At 37.3% G+C, this 25,207-nt stretch overlaps 1 pseudogene; it reads left to right on the top strand.

Moving 5' to 3' along the window:
- Nucleotides 1-2,033: 2,033 nt before the first annotated feature.
- On the top strand, nucleotides 2,034-3,750 carry LOC116863204 (annotated as a pseudogene).
- The last annotated feature ends 21,457 nt before the right edge of the window (nucleotides 3,751-25,207 follow it).

Below are 25,207 nucleotides of genomic sequence, written 5' to 3'. Positions count from 1 at the left end.
TCTGTTATCAAAGTCCATCAATTTAAATGTTAAGATCATTCAAAAAACACTTTTACAGAAACATGCAGAATAACATTTGACTAAATATCTGGGGATGATGGCTCAGCCATTAGTTATATGGCTGAACAATTAGCTAATCATATAGTTAGCCATATAACTAACCATCACATTGCCTTTTTTAGTTTGCAATAGACTTGAGTTATTTTTTATTTATCTGTGTTCTCTTTCAGTTCTCTGAGCATCTTTAGATCAATTATTTTGAATTATTTATTGGGCAATTCCTGGATCTCCATTTCTTTGTGATCAGTTACTGGAAGTTTACTATGATCCTCTGGTGGTGTCATGTTTTCGTAATTCTTCATGATCCTTATAGTTTTACACAGGTATCTACACATTTGGAGAGCAGTCACTTTCTCCAGATTTTATGGATTGACTTCATTAAGGGGAGACTTTAACATGTGGGTGAGGCATGCAGAAGTATGCTGTGACTCTGTTTCTGGTGGTATAGGGTACCAAGTGTAGGAGCATGTGGAGCATCAGATTTGGAGGAATGTGGTAGCTTATCAGCTCAGACCACTGACAACAACATGGTCCTTGGCAAACCCTGCAGGGAATCCACAGAAGTTACAAGAGTTGTTGGGGTCTTCAGCAACACCTTCAGGTCCAGTAGCTAGGGACTGTGGCAAGCAGTGTTAGTAGAGTTGGTGGTATGCACATATTTGGCTGCAGGTGCCTGTAAGTGTCAGGGTCCAGTTGCAAACTTATGTGTTGTGAGGGGTGCCAGGGGAGGCAGCAAGGCATAGGGCCAACTAGAGATACACTGATGCTGCAGAGACATTGGTTGTTGGCATGCTCTCCCATTGCTGCAGATCTCCCTCTGAGTGTGCTCACAGCAGTGGAGGCTGGTCATGATGTCAGCCCAGCAGCCTGGGGATATACAACCGAAGGGTCTAGCCTTGAGCACACATATAGCAGTGTGGGTCAGCCACAAGGGTCTAGGCTGGTGCCTTGCTCTTAAGCAGCTGCAGAAGTTTGAACTGCCTACTAGTGTAGTTCCTGCACTCTGGCAGGTTCAGGAGATGGGTGGGCTGGAGTGAGGTGGGACTCAGGCAGCTGGCACCAGGGAATGCAAATACTAGTGATGCAATAGCCAGTGTAATCTGCAGGGTGTTCTGTGGCAGCAGAATTGCGTCTTCTATTTTCTGGAAAAGATTGTGTATAATTGGTGTTAACTCTTTGAAGTTTTTATTCAAATTCCAGTTGGTTAACATACAGTGTAGTATTTCCTTCTGGTGTACAATATAGTGATTCAACACTTCCACACAATACCCAGTGCTCATCAGAAGTGTACTCCTTAATCCCCATCCCCTGTTTCACCCATACCCCCACGCACCTTCTCCCTGGTATTAATTCTTTAAATGTTTGGTAGAATTCTTCAGTGAAAACATTTGAGCCAAGATACTTCTCTGGGGCAGAGGGGTTAAAATTAAAAATTCAATTTTTTAAAATTATTACAGAACGTTCAGATGATCTATTTTGTATTGGTTGAGTTTAGATAATTTTTGGCTTTTGAGAAATTGGTCCTTTTCATCTAAGTTGTTGAATTTATGTGCATAAAATTGTAATACAGGCATACCTTGTTTTATTGTGCTTCACACTTTATTGTGATTCACAGATGCTATGTTCTTACAAATTGAAGGCTTGTGGCAATCTTTTGTTGAGCAAGTTTATTGGCAGCATTTGCTCGGTTATGTTTCTGTGTCACATTTTGATAATTCTTACAATATTTCAAACTTTTTCATTATTATTACACTTGTTATGGTGATCTATGATCAATGATCTGTGATGTTACTATTGTAATTGTTCTGGGATGCCATGAATCACACACATATAATATGACAAATTTAATAAATAAATGTGTGTGTTCTGACTGCTCCACCGACCAGTCATTCCCCATATCTTTCTCTCTCCTCAGGCATCCCTATTCTTTGAAACACAATGATATTGAAATCAAGCCAGTTAATAACACTATAATGGCTTCTAGATGTTCAAGTGAAAGGAAGAGTTACATGTCTCCTTCAAATGGAAAGCTAGAAATAATTCAGCTTAGTGAGGAAGGCATGTTGAAACCTGAGGTAAACCAAAAGCTGATCTCTTGTGCCAAATAGCCAAGTTGTGAATGCAAAGGAAATGTTCTTGAAGGAAATTAAAAGTGCTCCTCCAGTGAACACACAAATGATAAGAAAGTGAAACAGGCTTTTTGCTGATCTGGAGAAGTATTAGTGATTTGGATAGAAGATCAAATTAGCCATGACATTCTGTCAAGCCAACACCTAATTCAGAGCAAGGCTTTAGCTCTCTTCAATTCCATGAAAGCTAAGAGGTGAGGAAGCTGCAGAAGAAGAGTTTGAAGCTAGCAGAGGTTGGTTCATGAGATTTAAGGAAAGAAGCCATCTCCATAACATAAAATACAAGATGAAGCAGCAGGTGCTGATGTAGAAGCTGCAGCAAGGTGTACAGAAGATCTAGCTAAGATAGTGAAAGTGGCTACACTAAACAACAGGTTTTCAATGTCAATGAAATAGCCTTGCATTGGAAGAAGGTGTCATCTAGGACTATCATAGTTACAGAAGAGGAATCAATGCTTGGTTTCAGAGCTTCAAAGGGCAGGCTGACTCTCTTATTAGGAGCTAATGGCAGTTGGTGACTTTAAGTTGAAGCCAGTGTTCATTTACCATTCCAAAAATCTTATGGCCCTTAAGAATGATGCTAAATCTACTGTGCATGTGTTCTATAAATGGAACAACAAAGCCTGGATGACAGCACATCTGTTTACAACATGGTTTACTGAATATTTTAAGCTCACTTTTGGGACCTACTTGGAAAAAAAGATTCTTTTAAAAATATTATTGTTTATTGACAATGCACCTGGTTACCCAAGAGCTCTGATGGAGATATACAACAAGATTAATGTTGCTTTCATGAATGCTAACACAAAATCCATTCTGCAGCCCATGAATCAAGGAGTCATTTTGACTTTCAAACCTTATTATTTAAGAAATACATTGCATAAGGCTATAGCTGCCATGAATAGTGATTCCTCTGGGCAAAGTATATTGAAAAACTTCTGGAAAGGATTCACCATTCTAGATGTCATTAAGATCATTTGTGATTCATGGGAAATGGTCAAAATATCAACAAGAACACGAGTTTGGAAGACGTTGATTCCAGACCTCATGGATGAGTTGAAGGGGCTCAAGACTTCAGCAGAGGAAGTAACTGCAGATGTGATGAAAACAGCAAGAGAACCAGAATTAAAAGTGGAGCCTAAAGATGTGACTGAAATGTTGCAATGCCATGGATGACATTTAATGGATGAGGAGTTGCTTCTGATGGATGAACAAAGGAAGTGGTTTCTTGAGATAGAAACTACTCCTCGTGAAGATGCTGTGACACTTGTTAAAATGACAACAAAGGATTTAGGATACCATGTAAACTTAGTTGATACAGTAGTGTCAGGGTTTGAGAAGATTGACTCCAATTTTGAAAGGAGTTCTACTAATGGGTGAAATACTATCAAACACCATTGCACACCTCAGAGAAATCATTTGTGAAAGGAAGAGTCAATTGATGTGGCAAATTTTATTATTGTCTTATTTTAAGAAATTGCCACAGCCATCTCAACCTTCAGCAACCACCACTCTGATGAGTCAGCAACCATCGACATTGAGGCAAGACCCTCCACAAAGCAAAAAAGATCATGACTCACTGAAAGCTCAGGTGTTGGCATTTTTAGCAGTAAAGTATTTCTAAGTTAAGGTATATACATTTTTTTAAAGACATAATGCTATTTTTTAAAGATCTTATTTATTTGTCAGAAAGAGAGAGAGAGAGAGTGAGAGAGCAAGCACAAGAAGAGGGCGGTGCAGGCAGAAGGAGGAGTAGGCTCCCTGCTGAGCAAGGAGCCTGATGCCAGACTCTATCCCAAGACCTTGGGATCATGACCAGAGCTGAAGGCAGATGCTTAACTGACTGAGCCACCCAGGAGTCCCTAGACATAATGCTATTACCCAGTTAGTAGACTACAGTAGAGTGTAAACATGACTTTTATATGCACTGGAAAACCAAAAATTTATTTGGTTTGCTTTATTGTCATATTTGCCTTAATGTGGTTGTCTGGAACCCACAGTATCTCTGAGGTGTGCCTGTGTTACCTTATTATACTTATTAATGGCTGCTAGTGATATCCAGTTTTATTCCTGTTTTTGGTAATTGGGTCTTCTCTCTTTATATTTGTAACTCCTGCTGGAGATTTGCCAACCTTATTGGTCTTTCAAATAAACAGCTTTTTGTTTCATTGATTTTTTGCTCTTTTGTTTTGTTTTCAATTTCATTGAGTTCTGCTATCTGCATTACTATTTTCTTCCTTCTACTTATTTTGCTTTACTTTGCTCTTCTTTTTTCTAGTTTTTTGAAGTAGGAACTTTCATTATCAGTTTGAGACCTTACCTCCTGTCTAAGGTAAGCACCTATAAATTTCCCTTTCAACCAGGTGGTGGGTATTGGAGAGGGCACGGATTGCATGGAGCACTGGGTGTGGTGCAAAAACAATGAATACTATTACGCTGAAAATAAATTTAAAAAAATTTAAAAAAATGTTTCCCTTTCAACACTGCTTTAGTTGCATCGTACATATTTTGATATGTTGTATTTTCATTTAATTCTATGTATTTTTAAATTTCCCTTGAGATTTCCTCTTTTACCCATGGAGTATTAGAAAGTGTTTTGTTTAATATCCAAGTGTTTAGAGATTTTCTTGTTATCTTTTGGTTATGGCTTTTTAGTGTGATTCCATTATGGTCAAAGAACATACACTGCATGATTACAATTTTAAAAAATTTAAGGTTTGTTTGGTGACTCAGAATGTGGTTTATCTTAATAAGTATTTTATAGGCACTTGAAAAGAATGTGTGTTCAACTGTTGTGGGGTGGAGTATTCTATAAATGTGAATTGGATCCTATTAGTTGGTCATAGTATTGAGTTCTATATTGTTGCTTATTTTCATTTAGCTGTTTCATCAGTTGTTAAGAAATGGGTTTTGATGTCTCTAGCTACAATTGCAGTTTTTTGTACTTATCCATTCAGTGCTATCAATGTTTGTCTCATACATTGTAGTGAATATTCATTGTTTATTTCTAGTATTGATTATTTTTTTCTTTAATTTCTGCACAGTCTCATCAGAGGTCTGTAAATTTTGTCTTTTTAAAGAACCATCTTTTGGTTTTCTTGATCTCTATTTTTTTCTACTTCATTATTTTTCTCATTTTTCTTTTCTCATTTTGTAAAATTTATTTTTGTTTATCTTACTTATTTTGTTCATCTTACTGAGATCCAGTTTCAGGCTTCTATTTTAATATATGAGTTTACAGGTCTACATTTTACTCCACATGTTGTTTCACTTTGTTTATTGTTTGTTTTTGTGTTGTTGGGGGTTTTGGGTAACAGCTTTGTTGAGATATAAGTCATATACCATATTATTCACATATTTTAAAGTGTACAAGTCAATGTTTTTTTAGTATAGTCACAGACATGTGTAACCATCACTACAGTCAACTTTAGAACATATTTTTGATCTCAAAAAGAAATTCTATACTTTTTAACTATCACCTCTACCTCTATAGCCTCCAGCCTTAGGCAAACACTAATCTAATTTCTGTCTCATTAGATATGCCTGTTTGGGAGGTTTCATATAAATGAAGTATATAGGGTCATTTATGACTGCTTTCTTTTATCTAGCATGTTTTCAAGGTTCATCGATGGTGTAGCATGTATCAGTACATTTTTATGGTCTAATAATATTCTATTGTATAGGTATACTACATTATGTTTATCTATTATTCATCTATGTGGGTTGTTTCTACTTTTGACTCTTACAAACAATGCTACTATGAACATTCATACATGTTTTCATGAGAAAATATATTTTCATTTCTCTTGAGTACATACCTAGGAATAAAATTGCCAAGTAAAATAGCAACTTTGTGTTTAACTTTTTGAGGAACTGCCAGGCTGTTTTCCAAAGTAGCTGTACCATTTTACATTCTCACCAGCAGTGTATGAGAGGTCCAATTTTTCCACCTCCTCACTAACACTTGTTATTTTCCATATGAAAAAATTATACCTTTCCTAATGAGTGTGAAGTTGTACCTTATTGTGGTTTAGATTTGGATTACCCTGAGGACTAGTGATGCTGAGCATGTGTTTGTCAGTCATTCATGTATCTTCTTTGAAGATTATCTACTCAGATCTTTTGCTCATTTTTAAATTCAATTATTATGCTTTTTATTGTTCAATTGTAAATCTTCCATATATTCTAGATACAAGTTCCGCATGAGATATATTATTAGCAAATATTTTGTGGTTTGTCTTTTCACTTGCTTGATGGTGTTCTTTGAAGCAAAAAAAGAAGCCTTTTTTTAATTTTGATGAAGTCCATTTATCTATTTTTTCCTTTGGTTTCTTGTGCTTTTGATGTCAGATCTAAGAAGGTTTTGTAAATCCAAGGTCATGAAGATTTACCCCCACCTTTTTTTCTAGGAAGTTTATGGTTTTAGGTCTCAAATTTACAACATGATCCATTTTGAATTAATATTTAAATATGGTATTAAAAAGAGATCTAAATTCACTCTTTTGCATGTGGATATTCATTTGTCCCCACACTGTCTATTAAAAAGACTATTCTTTCCTGAATAGTCTTGGCACCCTTGTCAAAATAAGTTGGTTATAGATATATTGAATTATTTCTGGACTTTAAATTCAGTTCCATTGTTCTTTATGTCTATCCTTATGTCAACACCACTGTCTTGATTACTGTAGCTTTCTGGTAGCTTCTGAAATTAAGAAATGTGATTTTTGTTCTTCTTTGTTCCAATTTTGTTCTTTGTCAAGAGTGCTTTGGCAATTTTTGGTCCCTTGATTTTCCACATGAATTTTCAGATGAGTTTCTCAATTTGTACGAAGAAACCTGTTGAGATTCAACAGAAATTGAATTTAATTTGTATATCAGTTTGTAGAGGATTGACATCTTGATAATAATAGGCATTTTAATCCATGAAGATAGAATGTCTTTCTATTATTTAGAACTTGGGGCGCCTGGGTGGCTCAGTGGGTTAAAGCCTCTGCCTTCGGCTCAGGTCATGATCTCAGGGTCCTGGGATGGAGCCCCACATCGGGCTCTCTGCTCAGCAGGGAGCCTGCTTCTTCCTCTCTCTCTGCCTGCCTCTCTTGCCTACTTGTGATCTTTGTCTGTCAAATAAATAAAATCTTAAAAAAAAACCAACTTAAAAATATTTCTTTCAACCATATTTTATAGTTTGGGGTATAACTTTTTAAAAAAAAGTTTATTATGCTCAAGTAGCTCAATCAACTTTTATATTTCTTTTGTTAAAGTAATTTTTGATGCTACTATAAAGGAAGTTGTATTTTAATTTTATTTCTGGATTTCCCACTACAAATATATAGAAACACAATTAATTTTTTATATTGATGTTGTATCTTGCAACATGTTGAACTTGTTATTTGCTTTAATAATTTTTTAGTGAATTCCTTTTCTATTTATAAAATCATGTCATCTGTGAATAAAGAGAGTTTTACTTCCTCCTTTCCAATCTGGATGTCTATTGTCATTTTACTGATGAAATGTCCTGACTAGAATCTTCAGTACAATGTTTGTTTGTAGATGCCCTTTATCACATTAAGGAAGTTCCCTTCTATTCCTGGGTCGCTGAGTGTTTTTATCATGAAAAAGTATTTTAATTTATCAGTTTCTTTTTTCTCAGTCTATTCAGTTAATCATATGATTTTGGCTTTTATTCTATTGATATGGTATTATATGAATTGATTTTAACATAGTAAACCAACTATGTATTCCTGGGATAAGTCCCAGTTGGTCATGGTGTATAGTTCTTTCATATATTAATAGATTCTGTCAGTTAATATTTTGCTGAGGATTTTTACATTCATATTCATAATAAGCATTGGTCTATGGTTTTCTATTTTTTTAATATTGTCTCAGTCTAGTTTTGGTATCAGGGTAAATACTGGCCTAATAGAATGATTTAGGAAGAGTTTATGAAAAATTGGCATTAACTGATTTAAGCTACTGTGCATTAGGGTTTTTTGTCACTCAGCTAAACTGAATCCTAATGTGTGTTTATTTACCTTCTTAAGTATCTGTAACTTCATTCTTAAATGGCCAATGTTAGAAACAAGACCCAGGAAACTTTTTTAGGTCTTCATCCTCCTTCAATATAACCCTTTGTGGCAAGACTTTGGAGCACTCTTATTAACGATATTCATTGGATTATGGATGGGTTAAGAGCAGAAAATATCTATAACCCAAAATTTGAAATAATGTCTCCAAAGACATATGAACAATGCTAGGTTATCTTGCTATCCTCCCTTTCCCCTGAGTCTTCACTTCTTTTTTCTTGACTGGATCCTGGTTTAACTTACGCCAGTCCTGTGGTATATCCAGAATGCTGACAATTTAGGACCAAGGTTTTATCAGGCCCAGTTGAAGCATAAAGTGATGTGTTCAGGATTTAAGCTTCCACATCTGGCTCTGTCACTTATAAGCCGGATAATCCTGAGCAAGTTCCTTTAACTCCCTAAACCGGTTTTCTCATTTGTTAAGAGAAAATGGGTGGCAATAATGCCTAAGTCATACAGTTGTTGTGGGAATTAAATTATAAGTAAACATAAGTTAGATGTCTGTCACATAGTAGGTGCTCAATAAATTATAGTCAATAATAGTAGTAATTGAAATAATAGCACTTGCACCCGCCCCAATTTTGACTAATTTCCAGCTAGATACATGTCGCGGCATTCATCAGAGGTCAGTCTTCTTTCTTCCAAATGTAGTCTCTTTGGCAATAATGACAATAATTCTACCTCCAGGGATACTGAGTCATGTTATTTACCTGGCTTTGCAGCACTTAGTATTTGAAGTAAAGCAGACTTATTTTAGGTGAACATTAATTGCCATATCACTCAACTTCCAAAACTGAGCTTACAAAAGGAAAAGGTAACATAAAGCAAGTGGGAGGTAAAGAACTGCTTGAACATCAAATACTTTTTACAACACCACATTTTTATTAATTAAGTGCAAATGGATCAAAAAATACCACATGGATTGATTTCCTTTTAATACATAAAGGTTTAATAATTAAAGGACAGTCTTTGTAAAATCTGTTTGTTGTTTTGCCAAAACCTAAACATTTGCAAAGTGGTATGCAGTATCTAGATTCTCTAAAACACATAATTCTCATCCAATATTAACCTAGCCCTTTAGAAAATGCTATAACTTCGTGAGTGTTCTCTCAAATGTGTAAAGAAAAGGTTTCCAAAACACAAAAGGAAATAAGTCTATTTAATAGTGCTTTGAAATTCCAATTAAAAAAATAAATTTCTTAATAATATCTCACACTAGGACTATTAAGACTTTCCAAGTGGCAGCTCTCATGTTAAGCAATTTAAATGCGTATTTCAATTAATCCTCACAACATCCTTGAGAAACAAGTACTATCATTATCTCTACTTTCAAGATGTGGAAATGGAGGCTTAGAGAGATTAGGTAAATTGTAAGAGCCAGGTCTTGAATGGAGGTCAGCAAAGCATTAGCTCTTAATCACTAGAGCCTCTACTAAAAGTGATTGTTTCATTTTGATGGAGAAGTTATTTTGCACCAGCTTTCATGTAGAAAGGCCAAATTAGATTAGTCCTGTCTATGTTATCTATCTATGAAAATTCCCTTGACTGCAAGCTGGTGTTCTCCATTAAACCATGCAGTTGGGGAGGTCTGCCTTGTGTCTTCCACGTGTCCCAAAGTTCTCTAACCCCCTTATCTTATCCCCTCCCCCATTATTTAGGTCAAGTCAATGAATGAGAGATTTGCCAAATTTACCAAATTATCTGAAAACCTGATTGACTTAACCATTTACATTTATAAGAATTCAAATTTACATTTATAAGAATTCAAATTGTCATTGTAGAAGCTTTTGGAGTTTTTTGTGCAGTTTAGATTACTGGCACAAAGATTTAATTGAGTCTAGTTTTAGTTTTTCTGCAGCTATTTTACCATTGCCTTTCATCATGGATAAAGTTTAATGTATTCTAGAATTTACAATACTATGGATATATATGAATTTTCAAATTGTGGATTATTTGTATATTTCAAATTACAAGTGTTGTATATATCTCAAATATCAAGCATTTCAGAAGCAAAGTAGAGGGACTTTCTTATCTGACATATTTTAAATTCATCTCCTAGTATTTTGTGATTACTTTAATTTATAGATTTTTAAAAACTGACTTCATAAAGTGAGTATTTTCTTGAGAAATGGAGTTTCTCAGTTCGTATTAAGAACTGAGAAATGTCTGGGATTTCACTTTCCTTGTAATCTAACAATTTAGCCTGCTGCAGTTTCATGGATGCCAGTAGAAGACACAAGACTCCGAGGTCAGAAGTGAAGGACAATTTATTACTCAAAGAAACAGCAGTAGCTAGGATATCAGCATCTTTATGCAGGTTTCCTAAGCCCCATTTCCCACAAGGTGATGGGTAGAGGGCCAGGTGATACTCCCATACACAGTGGGTTGCTTTACAGAAGAATTCTGAGCTTAGAGAACCCAAATCTTCTTAAATATAAAATAAACATTCCTGCCCTTTGTTAGGAGAGAGACACTGTCCACTACACAAATAACCTTGAAAAGATAGTCCAGAACAAGACAGTCTCATCTTGCTTACAACATGCTTATCTTGCTTATAGGATGTGCAGAAACATGAGAGACCCACGGAAAATTGTCTCCTAAAAGGCAGTTGAAAAGTGCTCATTTTCTGAATTGTGAATTGCATAAGAAAACGAGGTTCAGGGATGCCTGGGTGGCTCAGTTAAGCGACTGCCTTCGGCTCAGGTCATGATCCCAGGGTCCTGGGATGGAACCCCACATCAAGCTCCTTGCTCAGCAGGGAGCCTGTTTCTCCCTCTCCTTGTTGCTCCCCCTGTTTGGGCTCTCTCATTCTCTCTCTGACAAATAAATTTTAAAAATCTTTAAAAAAAAAGAAAGAAAATGAGGTTCAACTGAGTCAGACTGGCAAGTCTACTACAAAATTGCTGTGGTAAAATGGCTATAGCAAATTCAAAGTGAAACCTAAGCTAAACTATATTAACCAAAATAAAACTTTAAAAAATCTTCAGTGGCTGGTGAACTGTTTTATTCAACATAGATTTCTGCAAATTTTGTACTAGTAGATAGAAACAATTTTTTGGTGAATCAATAATACTGTAATTGGCAATTTGTCATGTTGGCCATTGTGTAAGTTGCATTCATTTTTGGCAAATAAATACTAGTTTGAATTGGCCTGTTTCCTAGGTCCACATTCAAAGTCCTATTCCCTATTAGATCTAATCGCAACTAGCTATAAGCTAAGGTGCTAACAAAAAAGAACATAGTTTATTCCTTTTCCAACAATGTCTGCATTTTAACAGAAAACTTGACAAATTGGCAAGTTTGACAATTTGACAAAATGACTCTGGCAATTTCCGGGAGTAACTAACCTATGTTTTAAATTTTCTGTCTTTTGTTGTATGCAGAATCATAATACATGGGATACAGTTTTTCAACCTGATTGGAGTCTAGTTTTTTGACTTTTCCATCTCAGACCAAAGGCCCCATTCTGCTACTTTGTCACTCCTTGTCTGGTTTAGCTCCTTCCATTCATTATTATATACATTCTCTTATGTACTTTGCCTCTCTACTTGTTACTCCAAATGGTGAGCAATAAAAATCCCAAACATTTGCCTGCTTTGTGCTGTGTTCATGCAGCTGAGCTTAGCTAGAGAATTACACCACCAGGCAAATTGGTATGCCTATAAATTGATGAATACCAACCCCAAATGGGCACTTAATATCATTTGGCATTCTTACTGAAAATCATACATTTCTTTCCTAAAATGGCTTTTCCACTGCCCACAAGGATATTTCACATTTTATTCACTCTTCAAATTTCCTCTGCCTCCTCTTCCTTAAAAGGACTGTATTATGATTTTTGTGGACCCTAGACACTTTTGCTTTCATGGCTTTCACTTCTGCTTTTTTGTTAAAAAAATAAACCTAAAATTATGTTTTACTACTCAGCTGGTATAAAGACAAATATAATCCAAGCTTGATTCATTATAATATATTCATTATTATTATATTCATTTTTTCTTCCAATTTCAAGAGAAATTAAAATAAAAAATTTTAATGGGCCCTTAAAGGTATGGTGGGTCCTAGGCAGGCACTGTGACTAATTACCATGTCTAATGGATACGTCAACCTCGTTCCCCAGTATTTCTTCTTCTGATGACCTTGCTTTTTACTTATTTAGAAAATAAGTCAAAGATTCCTCATCTTGCCATCCAAACCTTGGGAGAGAAACCTGGGCAGGAGATGTGTAATGGGAGCTGTCCCTGTGTAGCAGGGTTTCTCAAACTTGGCACTAGTGAGAATTTGGGGCAGATGATTCTTTGTGGTGGGGGACTGTCCTGTACATTGTAGGATGTAAAATAGCATCCCTGGTCTCTGTCCTCCACATACCAGTAGCATCTCCCCAGTCATGGCAAGCAAAAATGTCTTCTGATATTGCCAAATGTCCCCTGAGAAGCAAAATAGGCCCTGGTTGAGAAGCACTGCTGTATAGGTTTAGGTTAAAACCATGGCAGCAGATGAATTATCCTTGGGAATGTGTTTAGAATAATAAAAGAAAATAATAGTGAATTCCAACATGGAAGGGGCTAGCAAAAGAAAAGAAACCACTAGAGAGTACTGCCCTGGTTATAAACTAGGGTGGACCTAGAGGGTTTAGTTAGAAAGATTCAAATGCTACAACCTCTTAGTGACATAGCTGAGCAAGGGATTCATAGAACCACCTACTGGGGCTATCTCAAAAATGGCAAACTCCTCACCAACAGGATGATTTTCTGCATCCCTGTCTAAAAATGAAGAGTTGATGTGGACAGCCTCAGAATTTGCATAAGTCTCTGAGGTTTTGAGATAGTTATCATCATTATAAACAGGGATACTACAAAGATAATACAAAGCCATAGGACTGGTTCAGTTTTTTAAATTGAAGGTCAGATCTATGACCTCATGGGCCACATAGAGTTCTGTCAGACGCAACCTTCCTTGACAATTCTGTTTCCTCACAGGTGTTACTCCACAGTAATGCCCCCAACACACACACACACACACACACACACACACACACACACACAATTTCATTTCGGCATTTGCTTCTTAGAGAATCCAACTAATACAAGAGTATAGCTTAATTCTTCTTTCCACAATATGGAAAATATATAAAATTTATATTATCCTCAGTCCCACATCAGTTTGTGTCTATAATCTTGTTTATATACATGAACATGTGCTAAAGAGAATGTATACAGAATACAGAATTTTTAAGACCTATAGCACAAGTATGCTTTCAAAAGGAGGAACTGTAGCCTTTCATTTCCATATTTTACTTTTTACCATGTTATTCTTTTCCCACATGAAGAATGTTTATTTAACCTCACTTTTGTTTAATTCTCCTCATGAGATAACTAAACCCACTGTTGACATTCAAAGAAGACTGTGCTTGCAGTGGCTGGTTAGAATCTGGTTAGATTCTATGGTCCTTCTAGGGTCATAATGCCTTTTCCCTTGAGAAAGGGTAATTTATCAGTGGTACCACAAACAGGATGATCTGTGCTTGTGGTCCTCAGGTATACCCCTATACATTGTGGAAAGGGTGGATTCGTGAAGCCCATCTATGGCCAGAACTGAAAACTGGCGAGGGCCATAGCAGTACAGTGTACTCTGCTATGTTTTGCATAGCCAAGAGAATCTTTCAACATGAAATACTTGGGAATCCTGTGGTTATTAATCTTATAGTTGTAAATACCAACAAGCATGTTAATCAAAGGGTGCTCTGTCTGGTAAACTGCCTTGAATTTCATTGACAATTGTTAAAATACTGTTTCAGTTTTGCAGTAGACAGAATTCTAAGATGGTCTCCATGTTTGCCCTGTATAATCCCCTCCTTTTCAGTGCAAGTAGAACTGGTGACTTGCTTCTAACCAACAAAATATGGCAAAAATGATGAGATCTCTCTTCTATAATTACCTTGCAATTTATATATAAGCCTCCGAGCAGACTTGCTTTCCATTCCTCTGATGACCTTGAAGAAGAAAGCTGCCATGAGTCCTATAGCCACAAAGAAATGAACCCTTCCAACAACTTAAGGGAACTTGGAAGCATAACCTTCCCCCGTCAAGCCTTTGATGAGAACACAGTTGGGCTGGCACCTTGATTATAGCCTTGTTAGACCCTGAACAGAAGACCCAGTGACCAGACTCCTGACTTATGGGAGCTGTAGGATAATAAATGCATATTGTTTTAAGCTTCTAAATTTGTGGTGGTTTGTTCCACAGAAATCGAAAACTAGTACAAACTGTTTATTTTAAATTTGTCTATCTTTTTTCTTTCTTACCTCTGTCAGTGTTTATTGGAGATTGAAAATCTTGTTTTTTGTCTGTTTCAGAATAAACCTTTAACATTTTTGTGGAAAGGCATACAATTTTAATACATCTTTTCTTTAAACTAGCAACAAAGACTGCAAAATATTCAAGCCCTTAACTATTATGAAACTGTTTTTAGTCAAGTCTAGAAGCTGATTAATCAGAATAAATTTGGCCTTATTCATATTTCACACTGACATTCAGTTTGGCCTTCATCTCCTAAATGTTTCATTTGCATTCAATGATGAAAAACAAAATGAAAAAAACAAATGAAAAAGAACAAAAAAAAATCTAAGCAATATAAAGTAGACTTTGGCAAATGGCTGATTTTCATCCAAACCATCAAACATTTGGGTAGTGTATTTTCACTGAATTGACTATTAAATGATACTTCTTAAAGGAAGAAAGGACAATTGAAATGTTTCAAACATTTAAAATGATTGTACCAGTGATTATTATGTAAGTAACTGAATTTGTTATTTCAGTACTACAGAGAAGAAAATCAATTGCAAGAGAAATGTTTTTGTGCTGGTTTCATTGTTTGTATCCCTCAAGGGAAGGCTAGCATGACTTATTTTAAACACAGAAATATTTTCTAGAGTGACCTTTTGGCATGTTTATTTTATTATTCTAGATAATGTGTAATGAACACATTTTACTATTTCTTTACATAATATAAAGCACTCTTTTGTTCTATTGTTTGAAAGGAAAATTATCCAAATTTCATTTGAAAAAGCAAGTATGATCTTTCAGTAAGCAGTAGAATGGAACATGTTAGAATGTGTAAGTCACACTAAAGAGGTTTAATATGAATTATAAATGTCCTGCAACATCTTTATAAGTCTACATGAGTGAATGACTTACTCCTTAGTATGCCTTTTTTCTTTCCTTTTTTTAAATTTTTTAAAAGATTTTTTAATTTATTTATTTGACAGACAGAGATCATAAGTAGGCAGAGAGGCAGGCAGAGAGAGGAAGGGAAGCAGGCTCCCTGCTGAGCAGAGAGCCTGATGTGGGGCTCCATCCCAGGACCCTGGGATCATGACCTGAGCCGAAGGCAGAGGCTTTAACCCACTGAGCCAACCCAGGTGCCCCTTTCCTTTTTTTTTTTAATAGAAAGTAGATGGCTCACTATATTCACTTATAAAAAGCATCTCAACATGCCTATAATTATAAGATTCTTGGGGAGTGAGTGTGTATCAGTTTACATCATCTTTTTATAGTACTTGAGATGTATCCTTCCTTATCAAGAAAAGCACATATGCTTTAGAAAACTTTTTCAAAGTAAAAGAAAACTGCAGAGCAAGGAAACTATTGCACCCAAGAATGGCTAAAAATACAAACTATTTTAGAAATACTCTAAGGTGGTAGGGTTGGGAAACCAAGAAACGGAGGAAATGCTGTTACATAGTGAAGACCTCTAAAATGATAGAGAACTTTGAAGATTCTGGAGATAATCCAAAAGAGAGAAGATGGTAAAGCAGAAGAAAGTAATATAAATGATTTTTTAAAAAACTAAAAAAAAGTTGTGTTTTTGTTTTAAACTGGAGAAGAAATTAACAAATTATTTATATCAGCTATATCCTCCTTCAATGACCAATTTAGATTTAGAGATACTTTAATTAACATGTGCCCCAATTTGTGGCCATCCAGAACTTTTGAACAACTAAATTTGGGGAATGGCCCCCTTCCAAGTCCAGTTTTTCCAATTTAGAAGGAAGAAATTCACCCTCCTAGCCTTTCCTGAAGCTAAGCTGTAAACACCTGTCTTGGACAGCCAATGAAGTGAACCATATGAAATTTCAGTTTAAAGGAGACAAACATGAGGAGCAGAAATGGTGGAAACAATTCTCTGAAAAAGATAATGGCAGAGGTTAATGGCTCTCAGGGACAATGACAGCAACAGCTCATCGTTCTTTGCAAAGGGCAATCTGTGGTATCTTCCCCAGTGGTAACAACAGTGGGGGCCTTTCTGGAGCCATCTTGAAGTGCCATTTTACTATTTTTCCTGCCCATATATCTTCAAGCCTAGGTCCAGTCCTAACCAGAGTCCTCTCCTAGGGATATTGAGACATCTCATATTTGTTAAATGTAAGTTTGCTGCTTAACAAGCTATGTTTAGTTCTCATGTTTGAAACCAAGAAATCTGACTGGTATGGATCCCTTTCCAAAAGAACAGCTATGAAATCCTAGGTACAGGTGACTGCATCCACAGAGAACATTTCTAAAATTTTTGTTCCAATTTTACTACATCCAGAATCAGAAGAAATAGTGCTCTGGGGAATTTCTTTGCAATTAAGTAATTAACTAAAAAAATGGGAAATTAAAACACCTGCTCATGAGTATACTAGGACAAGATAAAAGGAACACTAAGTTTTGTTTTATTAGATGTAAGAAAATCTATTTTTTAAAATAATCATATATAATCTAGTATAAATAAGAAATGCCAGAGGTATAAATGAAACCAGAACTGTAGAATGTTGATAATTGTCGATACTTTATGTATTTGAAATTTTTCTTGGGGCATCTGGGTGTCTCAGTCAGTTAAGCATCCAACTCTTGATTTCAGCTCAGGGCATGATCTTAGGTTCATAAGATTGAGCCCTGTTTCAGGCTCCATGCTGGGCATGGAGCCTGCTTATGATCCTCTCTTTCCTTCTCTATTCCCCTCCCTCTCTAAAAAAAAAAAGAAAATTCTTAATGAAAAGTTTAAAATAAAAGATGATAAATTTGTGAGTTAACATCAGTTGGGAAAATATGTGCTTCCTTTTTATCTTTAAAATGAAGAGGAGTGGCAAGACCACCCACTGTTTAGAGATTTGGATATCAGTGCTTGCCCAGTAATAGAAATTAGAAATTTTTGTAAAAATAAGGGTTGAGGATAGACTTATATTTGATGCATCTACTTTTTAGGCCATTTTGACCTAGGTTTTTCAGGAATAATACATTCACTCAGTCCACAAATGTTTTTTTTCTATTCCATTTGGAAATAATTGACATACATCATTGTATAAATTTAAGGGATACAGCATGAAATATGATATATAGCATGATGGTTTGATTTATATATATTGTGAAATGATCACAATAGGTTCAGCTAACATACAGATTCTCATATAGATACTATAAAAGGAAAAGAAAGAAAAAATTGTCTTTGTGATAAGAACACTTAGGATTTACTCTTGTAACAACTGTCATATATATCACACATCAATGTTAGTTATAGTTATCATGTTGTACATTACATCCTTATTATTATCTTATAACTGGAAGTTTGTACCTTTGACCCCCTTCCCCCAATTTCCCCACTCCCCACCTCCCATTTCTGGTAACCACAACCACAAGTCTGATCTCTTTTTCTATGACTTTTCTTTTTAGATTCCACATAGAAGTGAGATGATACAGTATTTGTCTTTGTCTCTCTGACTTATTTCACTTAGCATAGTGCTTTCAAGTTCCATCCATGTTCTTGTGTAGGATTTCCTCATTTTTTTTATGGTTGGATAATATTCTACTGTATATCACAAATGTTTCTATTAGTGCCTGCCACATGTTGGCATTGTTCTAGATTCATAGGGATACATCAAGAAATAAAACAAAAGAACCTTGCCCTTAAGTTTTTCTATATTTTATTACATAAAATCTATGTCAAAGCTTTTTAATACATATTTTCAGGCCATAAGCCTAATTACCTAATTTACACATTTTAAGATTGTCTCCTATTTCTGTGGTTTAGAACTGTAAGATTTCATTGTTGAAAAGAAGCTTAGATTTCATAAAATACTACTCTTCATTTTATTATAACTGATATAATATTTTAGCTTTGTAGAGACTTTGATAATTTACAACATACCTTCCTGAGACCCAGAGAATTAAATAACTTGTCGAATTTATACTGCCTATTAGTAGCTGAACAAAAGCCTCTACAGTTTGCATGTTGGTACTCTTTCTGCTATACCAAAATTTGCTTGCTTAAATGCAGCAGTTGTGGTTGACTGGAAGGACTTTAACCTAAAGATTGTATTATTTATACATCCTGAATCTCTTTTTCTTGAGTCCACTGCTCTCTGTCCCTTTTCTTCTCCCTCTCTCATTGGCTTTAACCCTATCCTAAAAATGACTAATATATGCCTTTCTCTTTGTCACTGACATCTTCATATGCTGCCATTCCTTAACCATTGTTTAGTTAGGCTCTCCTAATTCAGGGCCTTTAATCTTCTCTGATAAAATCCTCTCTTCATTATTGTAAATAATCTGTCAAGGCACTTTAGTCCATCTTTCACTTACCTACACATTTCAGATGTCTAGGTACCCAACAACAAACAAAGAATGGGGACCCCAGGGCTAACTTTTCTACTGCTGTATTAAATGACTTCCAGGTTCTCTCCTACTTCTTAGCTCCACAGAATATGCCCCCATCTCATGCAGCCCTAAATGGCATTCTATTTCTGTCTTCACTGTATTGTACATACTCATGAGGATATGTTCATCTCATCACTTAGTGTCTTAGCTCCCTTAGAAAACATTGGAGTTCCAGGCTATATCACAAGTGCTTCCAAGTGTTGATTTTTAACAATCTACCTATTCAGCTACTGTTAATCCCCTGATATCTCTCTCTTTCTCTCTCCCCTCCCCTTTCTTCTTTCTCTCTCTCTCTCTCTCTCTCTCTCTCTCACACACACACACACACACACACACTCTCTCTCTCTCTCTCTCTCTCTCAATATGAATTATTCAGGTTATCTATTGCTGTGCAAAAAAAAAAAAACACACAAAAACATAGTAGCTTGAAGCAATTTCTTGTTCTCATTGTCCTCTGGGTTGACTGAGCTCAGCTAGGTGGTTTCGAATTCTCTCAGACTGTTGAAGTCAGATGGTGCCTGGAGTCATCAGAAAGCGCAACTGGGCTGGATGTCCAAGATGGCTTCTTTAATCACATGTCTTGTTCATCAGCTGGGATGCCTGAAATAGCTAGGGGCTTGCCAGGCATTTCTCCTTCCAGACAGCCTCTTCACGTGGACATCTGAGATACCTCAAAGCATTGTGATATTGAGGTAAGAAGACTTCTTACATCACAGCTGGCATCCTCACAATGAGTGCTCCAAGAGACCCAAGTGGAAGCTGTGAGGCTTTCTTTGAATTCGAAAGAAAGGGACGACGCAAAGGTATCAATACCATGAGATGCGTTTCATTGCAGTGGGGCATCTTTCCTGACTAGCTACCACAGGAAGGGAAGTGGAACCTACAGCTAAAAGGCAAGTTAACTGTTAGTCCACCTGGCTGGCAGGACTTTATTTTTTAAACAAATATAATTGCCTAAAATACAGCCCTCATTTTTTGGGGTAAGCATAGTAGATCCAAAGTTCCTTTTAATTAAACAAAAGAGAAAAAAAGAAAAACTTTGAACTTAGATGACTTGCATCTCTTTAAACTCTATTTAATCTTCTATTCTTGGGGCATGTGATAATAACGCTGACTTTGTTCTGTCAGTGGCTGGAGGCAGACTTGCCACCATTCTAGGATTGACAAGCCAAAACAGGTGAGCCCATCTTTCATGATTCACTTTGGTAGAAGTGATGACTGCAGAGCTCTGGGCTTGTGAACTCCCTGTTCCCTTCCACAGATACAGGCTCACTGGCAGCCTGAAGCATACCCCGCATCCTTTCAGAAATGGCGTATTGAACACGTGCAAAGAGACATCCAAACGCTTTGCTTTCCAATGAGAGACATTTGGTGAAGTCTTTGGCAGCTTGCTGGCTGGCAAAGTCATCTGGCTGGCACGCTCCTGCATCGAGTCATGGCACTGCCACCTCTACTCTGGAGAGTTTCGAAATTTCAATTTGCACACCCTGTGAGATGTGAGTCATTCGGCTCGCAAAGGAGGAGGAGGAGGAGGCGGCCATCTGCTAGTCATGAGCAGATGACAAATACCCTGCACTGCGAATTTCCATCCTCATTTCACAATATTTAAGTAAACACATTTTGTAACCATTTTTTTTCAGCGTTCCTTAGTGCTTAAAATGGAATTTTTTTTTTTGGTAAACAATATATAAAAGCCACCTTCTCTCCTCTAAACAATTATATTACTAAAGTGACACTGAAGGCAACCACAGCAAAGTGCTGTCTGTCAAATGACCAGAGCAAAAAGAATACACATCTGAATTGAATGGTTAAGCCCCATGGTATTTCAGACATACTGGCTAAGTTTCCAGGTCTGTGAGCAGCCATTCCATTATGCACAGCTCCATGCTGACCTCTACTGTCTGCCTGCAAGAATCCTCAAAATATCTCCCATGAAAGACAAAGAGTTTCCAGATAGCATCTAAATAACCTCTCTGTATGCTATGTTATGGAAAGGAAGGATATTGAAGAAGAAAAGATAGATGCTTTACCCTTAAATGACGAGAGATGGATTACATCTATAAAATAACTGGGAACTAATGCAAGATTTAATTTGGTGTTAGTTTCAAGCTGTGCAATGCAGCTCAAAGTGGAATTTATTAATTTCTTCCCCAACTTTATCTAAAGAAGCTAACAATATCAACAACAACAAGAGTAATAAAATAGAAATTGACAATGAATCTTGGAACACTGAAAAAAAAAAGAAAAAGAAAATTGAGATTAAGGAGAAAACACATGCCAATCTGCTAAACCTAAAGGTCAGTGTTTAAAGGTGTTTCAGATTTGGCCCTGGGCATCCTAAAAGCCAGAAGAAGAAAAAAAAAGAAGTAGGACGGATTGCCTAGACCTTGCTGTTATGAAGAAGAGAGACTATCATTCCTCCAGTGGAATCATTACTCTTGGTGTTAAATTCTGAATGAAATTCCAATGGGGCTTTTGTGGCATACCCTGCGTGCAGGAAGGGCTAGAGTGCTCCTTAGAATTTGTGTTGGTGCTGCAGGAGCAGACGTAGTAGGGCTGCTTCAACTTTTATGAGAAAGAAAAGGGTATGCCATTGAGAAGATGAAAGACATCCTGCTGATAAGCAGAGAAAGTGAGAAACAGACCTGCTGGCAGCCAGCCATGATGTTCTCAACTAACATAAACAATGCTGGGACAAGTCCACTCCATGATCATATTTGGAACAAGATTAAGATAAAGCCACTCAGCAATCACAGAAATGACTAAACATCCTCCTTCTCTGACTAACACGAGTCACTGCTGTTCTGTTCCCTTACCAATGACAACTGCCTTGTTTGCTTTATATGAAAACTATCAATGTACCAAAACACTGAATCCCCTCTGTTTCTTGAAAGCATCTGATCCAGAATGGACCCTCCTGCCCTAATCCATCCCGAGAATTACTCAAAGTAAACCCAATCCCAATAAGACGCCCCTGCCCACTCCCCCCTTCCAAGATGCTCCAGGATTCATCTGGTACGTGTTCTCTCTTTTTGCAATTAGCTCAAGTGAGTAGTGTGTTCCTGGAAGTTTGGTTGGTGGGCCTTAAGAGCACTGAGCACTACACAGTTAAGGTGAATCTAGGAAAGCCTAAACTTAGTATTTTTGTTAGTATTTTTTATCTCTCTCTTGTTCAAGGACAGAATACACAGTGTCTAATGGAGGAGAAGAAGGCCTTTTCCTTTAGACAACCTCCTCTAAATGTTCCTCTCCTGGTCTGGGCTTTCAATATGAGGTCACTTTCAGATAGTTGAAGATCATACTCTCTTTGAAAGACTGGGAGAATGAGCTGGTATTGGGTTCCTGGTTGAGAGCAAATCAATGTGCTTTGGGTAATCCCTGATGAATCGCTGACTTCTATGAATATTTTTTGATTGTAGCAGACATTGTCATTTTTCTGCCCAAGAGCCTCTTATTTTTTTCTACTTTTTCTATGAATTCTTCTCCTAGCTTCAGTGTCCTTTGGCTCCTAACAGCCCATACCAAACCTGGACACAGAGAAGTGGAAATGCCTGGGAGTTTATGTTAGCCACCACCCTTTACCCCAAGGCCCTTAGCCAATGGCTAGAAATGGGAAAGCTTAGCTTTCTTCAAGTTATGTCAACTCTCAGGTTTAATTTACTCTCCAGATTTCCTTGAAGGATCAACTTGAGGCTGGGACCTTGGCTTGCTTAGCTTCTTTCCCATCCCAGCCTTGTTTCTCCACTGTCTCCCCTGGGGACTCTTCCTTAATAAATTAGTTGCACAGGTTTGCTTCTCAAACTTTGCTTCTGCAGAACTCAACCTATGACATTCATCTAGCCCTCAATATATCCCTACCAAGTAGGAATTATATTCTGATTTTTCAGATGAAGAAGGAAATGCTCAGAGATGTTATGAGACCAGCTCAAGGTCACACAGATGGTTAGCTGTGGTCTAGACCTAAAATCTTCATTTCTATAATCTACAAAGTTAAGGTGCCCCCTTTTTACCATGCCTCATTGCCTCTCCTTTAAGGCCCTGTATTGGACCTTACCTCCCATCTGTGGGCATACAGAGAGAAGGTTTTGATGCATTGGCAGAAAGCAAAGACCCCAATGTCCTCTGCCAAGTATCTGATGTTTAATAGAATGTTAATACTGCCGTCTGGGGCATTGTTTGTTTGTTTGTTTGGTCCAAAGTATGTGGACATTCCTCCTCTGACCTCTAGACAGATCACCCCATGCAGTTTATGGTAAATAATCATTCCTCCCCCATATCACCCATAATCTACCAACCCTTCTAGACTTCATGAGATAAACATCAAAGTCACAGCCCCAGGAGAATGCATGGCTACCATCCTCTTCATCATACAGAAGGGTCACTACTGATTCTTGGGTGGCCTTTCCTACCTGTCATGTCAGAAAAACAGCAGTCACCCTTAAGAACTTCCCTTATACCAGTGACTTCCATTGTAAGGATGCCTTTTCAAATTAGGGTTTATTTGTGGAAGGAATAGTACTCACTACATCAAGACCTCTCACTGCTGAAGTTGCTCTTGGTCTTGAACTTACCCTCACCTCTCACAGACACTACTGAAGGAAAAAGGTGAGGGATGGCAGCATCTGCCTCCCACATTCCATTGCCAGCATCATCCAGGAGGGGTAGATGTTGGCAAAAGCTAGGAGGTGGGGAAGTTCACAGAATCTCAGAGCTAGAGGGAGTTTTAATTCTGACTAATTCAGGAGCAGGCACTCCCTCAACAGTAGACTAGCCATGGGGCTGTGTTGCTATAACCAAATATGTTCACTGGCAATGAAGCTTGCCAGTGGGCTTCACAGGGAGATTTTCCTCTCCCTATCCCAAGAAGTGTCCCTCACTGACCACTAGGTAAAGTCTAAATAAATAGGAAAGTTACAGAACACAATGAATGTGTGGGTGTGCACACACATACACACTCACACACACTAGGATAGAATGGGTTGGAAAACATAAATAAGGGTGTGATGCATTTCCACTTCCCTGAGCCTTACTCTTAACCACCACACTATTTTAATATCTCTCTAGGATTTTCATCAAAAGAGCCCATTTCTCTTTATGGAAAGATTCAGGGTTGGTCCTATTGAGAAGCAGAAGACTAAGCATAGTGTAATTTGAGAGGCATCATGGTCTGCACCAGTGCCTGAAACTTCATCCTTAGCTCCAATCTTTCAGGTAAAGGTTCTGCTTCCAGAAAACTCTGATTAACATGAGGAGGGCAATATACAAACCCATATTCATCGACACTCAGAGTCCTATGAGAATTCATTTACCAGGTTAGCAAACATAAAGCCAGATCCAGAGAAAAATAGTGATTCATGGTTGGGGACAGAAGAAGGTTTATATTTTGGGGAAGACCCTGGTCAGAAAGTGGGGGAGGGGAACATGAGAGTTCAAGGACTAGATGGAGGGCAGATGGCAACACCATCGGACTTCCTACATAGTAGGGCCCTTACGGTACCTCCTCTTCAGGCAGCATCTGTAGAGCCATGAGAAGTTTAAGAGAATGTCCTGTGGCCAAAACTGTTCATCCTGACCTGGAATCATACATGAAGGAGCACAAACTGTCCCCCTCCCCTGCCGGAAGCAACAGAAACATCTCTCTTCCCAGACCTCTCAAGTTTCTCTTCACTCTGGGAGTTCTTGGTTGGATCTCAAGGCCAAACCACAGGTGGCCCTTTCTGTGTAGCAGAAGGCTGCCAGTCACTCTTCAACCAGCCTTCTCCAAATTCATTAGCCCTCATGCCTCTGCTGTTTAGCTCCAAAAGCAAAGGACCAACCCAAATTATTTTTTTAGCCCAAATTTATTGCACAGAAAATTTGATGTGAAGTCTATGGTTTAGGATTAGCCTTGGCAAACAAAGATTCATGGATAACGCTGTCTCTAGTCCTAATTGTTATGTTTATCACTCTCTGAAAATACAAAATATCTGATCTGGCTCTCACCCCTGGGAAGCAAGACTTAGTGAGTCCCCAAAGCATTAAACCATGAAATCTGGGTGGGGCAGGGGAGAAGGGGAGAGCAGTCTGCAGAAACTTACTTCTTCATCTTCCTAAGAAACATGTACAGAAAATGAATCTTTACGAATGTAGACAGCAAAGGACTCAAGAATTTGGGTTAGGTGACACAGAATTAAGGAGCCCAAAAGAAAGGGTGTGTGTGTGTGTGTGTGTGTGTGTGTGCACGCATGCCCTACACTATTAG

The sequence above is a fragment of the Lontra canadensis genome, unplaced genomic scaffold, assembly GCF_010015895.1.
Source record: "Lontra canadensis isolate GAN:19392208 unplaced genomic scaffold, GSC_riverotter_1.0 scaffold706, whole genome shotgun sequence".
NCBI classification, from domain to species: domain Eukaryota; kingdom Metazoa; phylum Chordata; class Mammalia; order Carnivora; family Mustelidae; genus Lontra; species Lontra canadensis.
The sequence above is the reverse complement of the archived record's forward strand: the minus strand, read 5'-3'. Positions and strand labels throughout refer to the sequence as shown.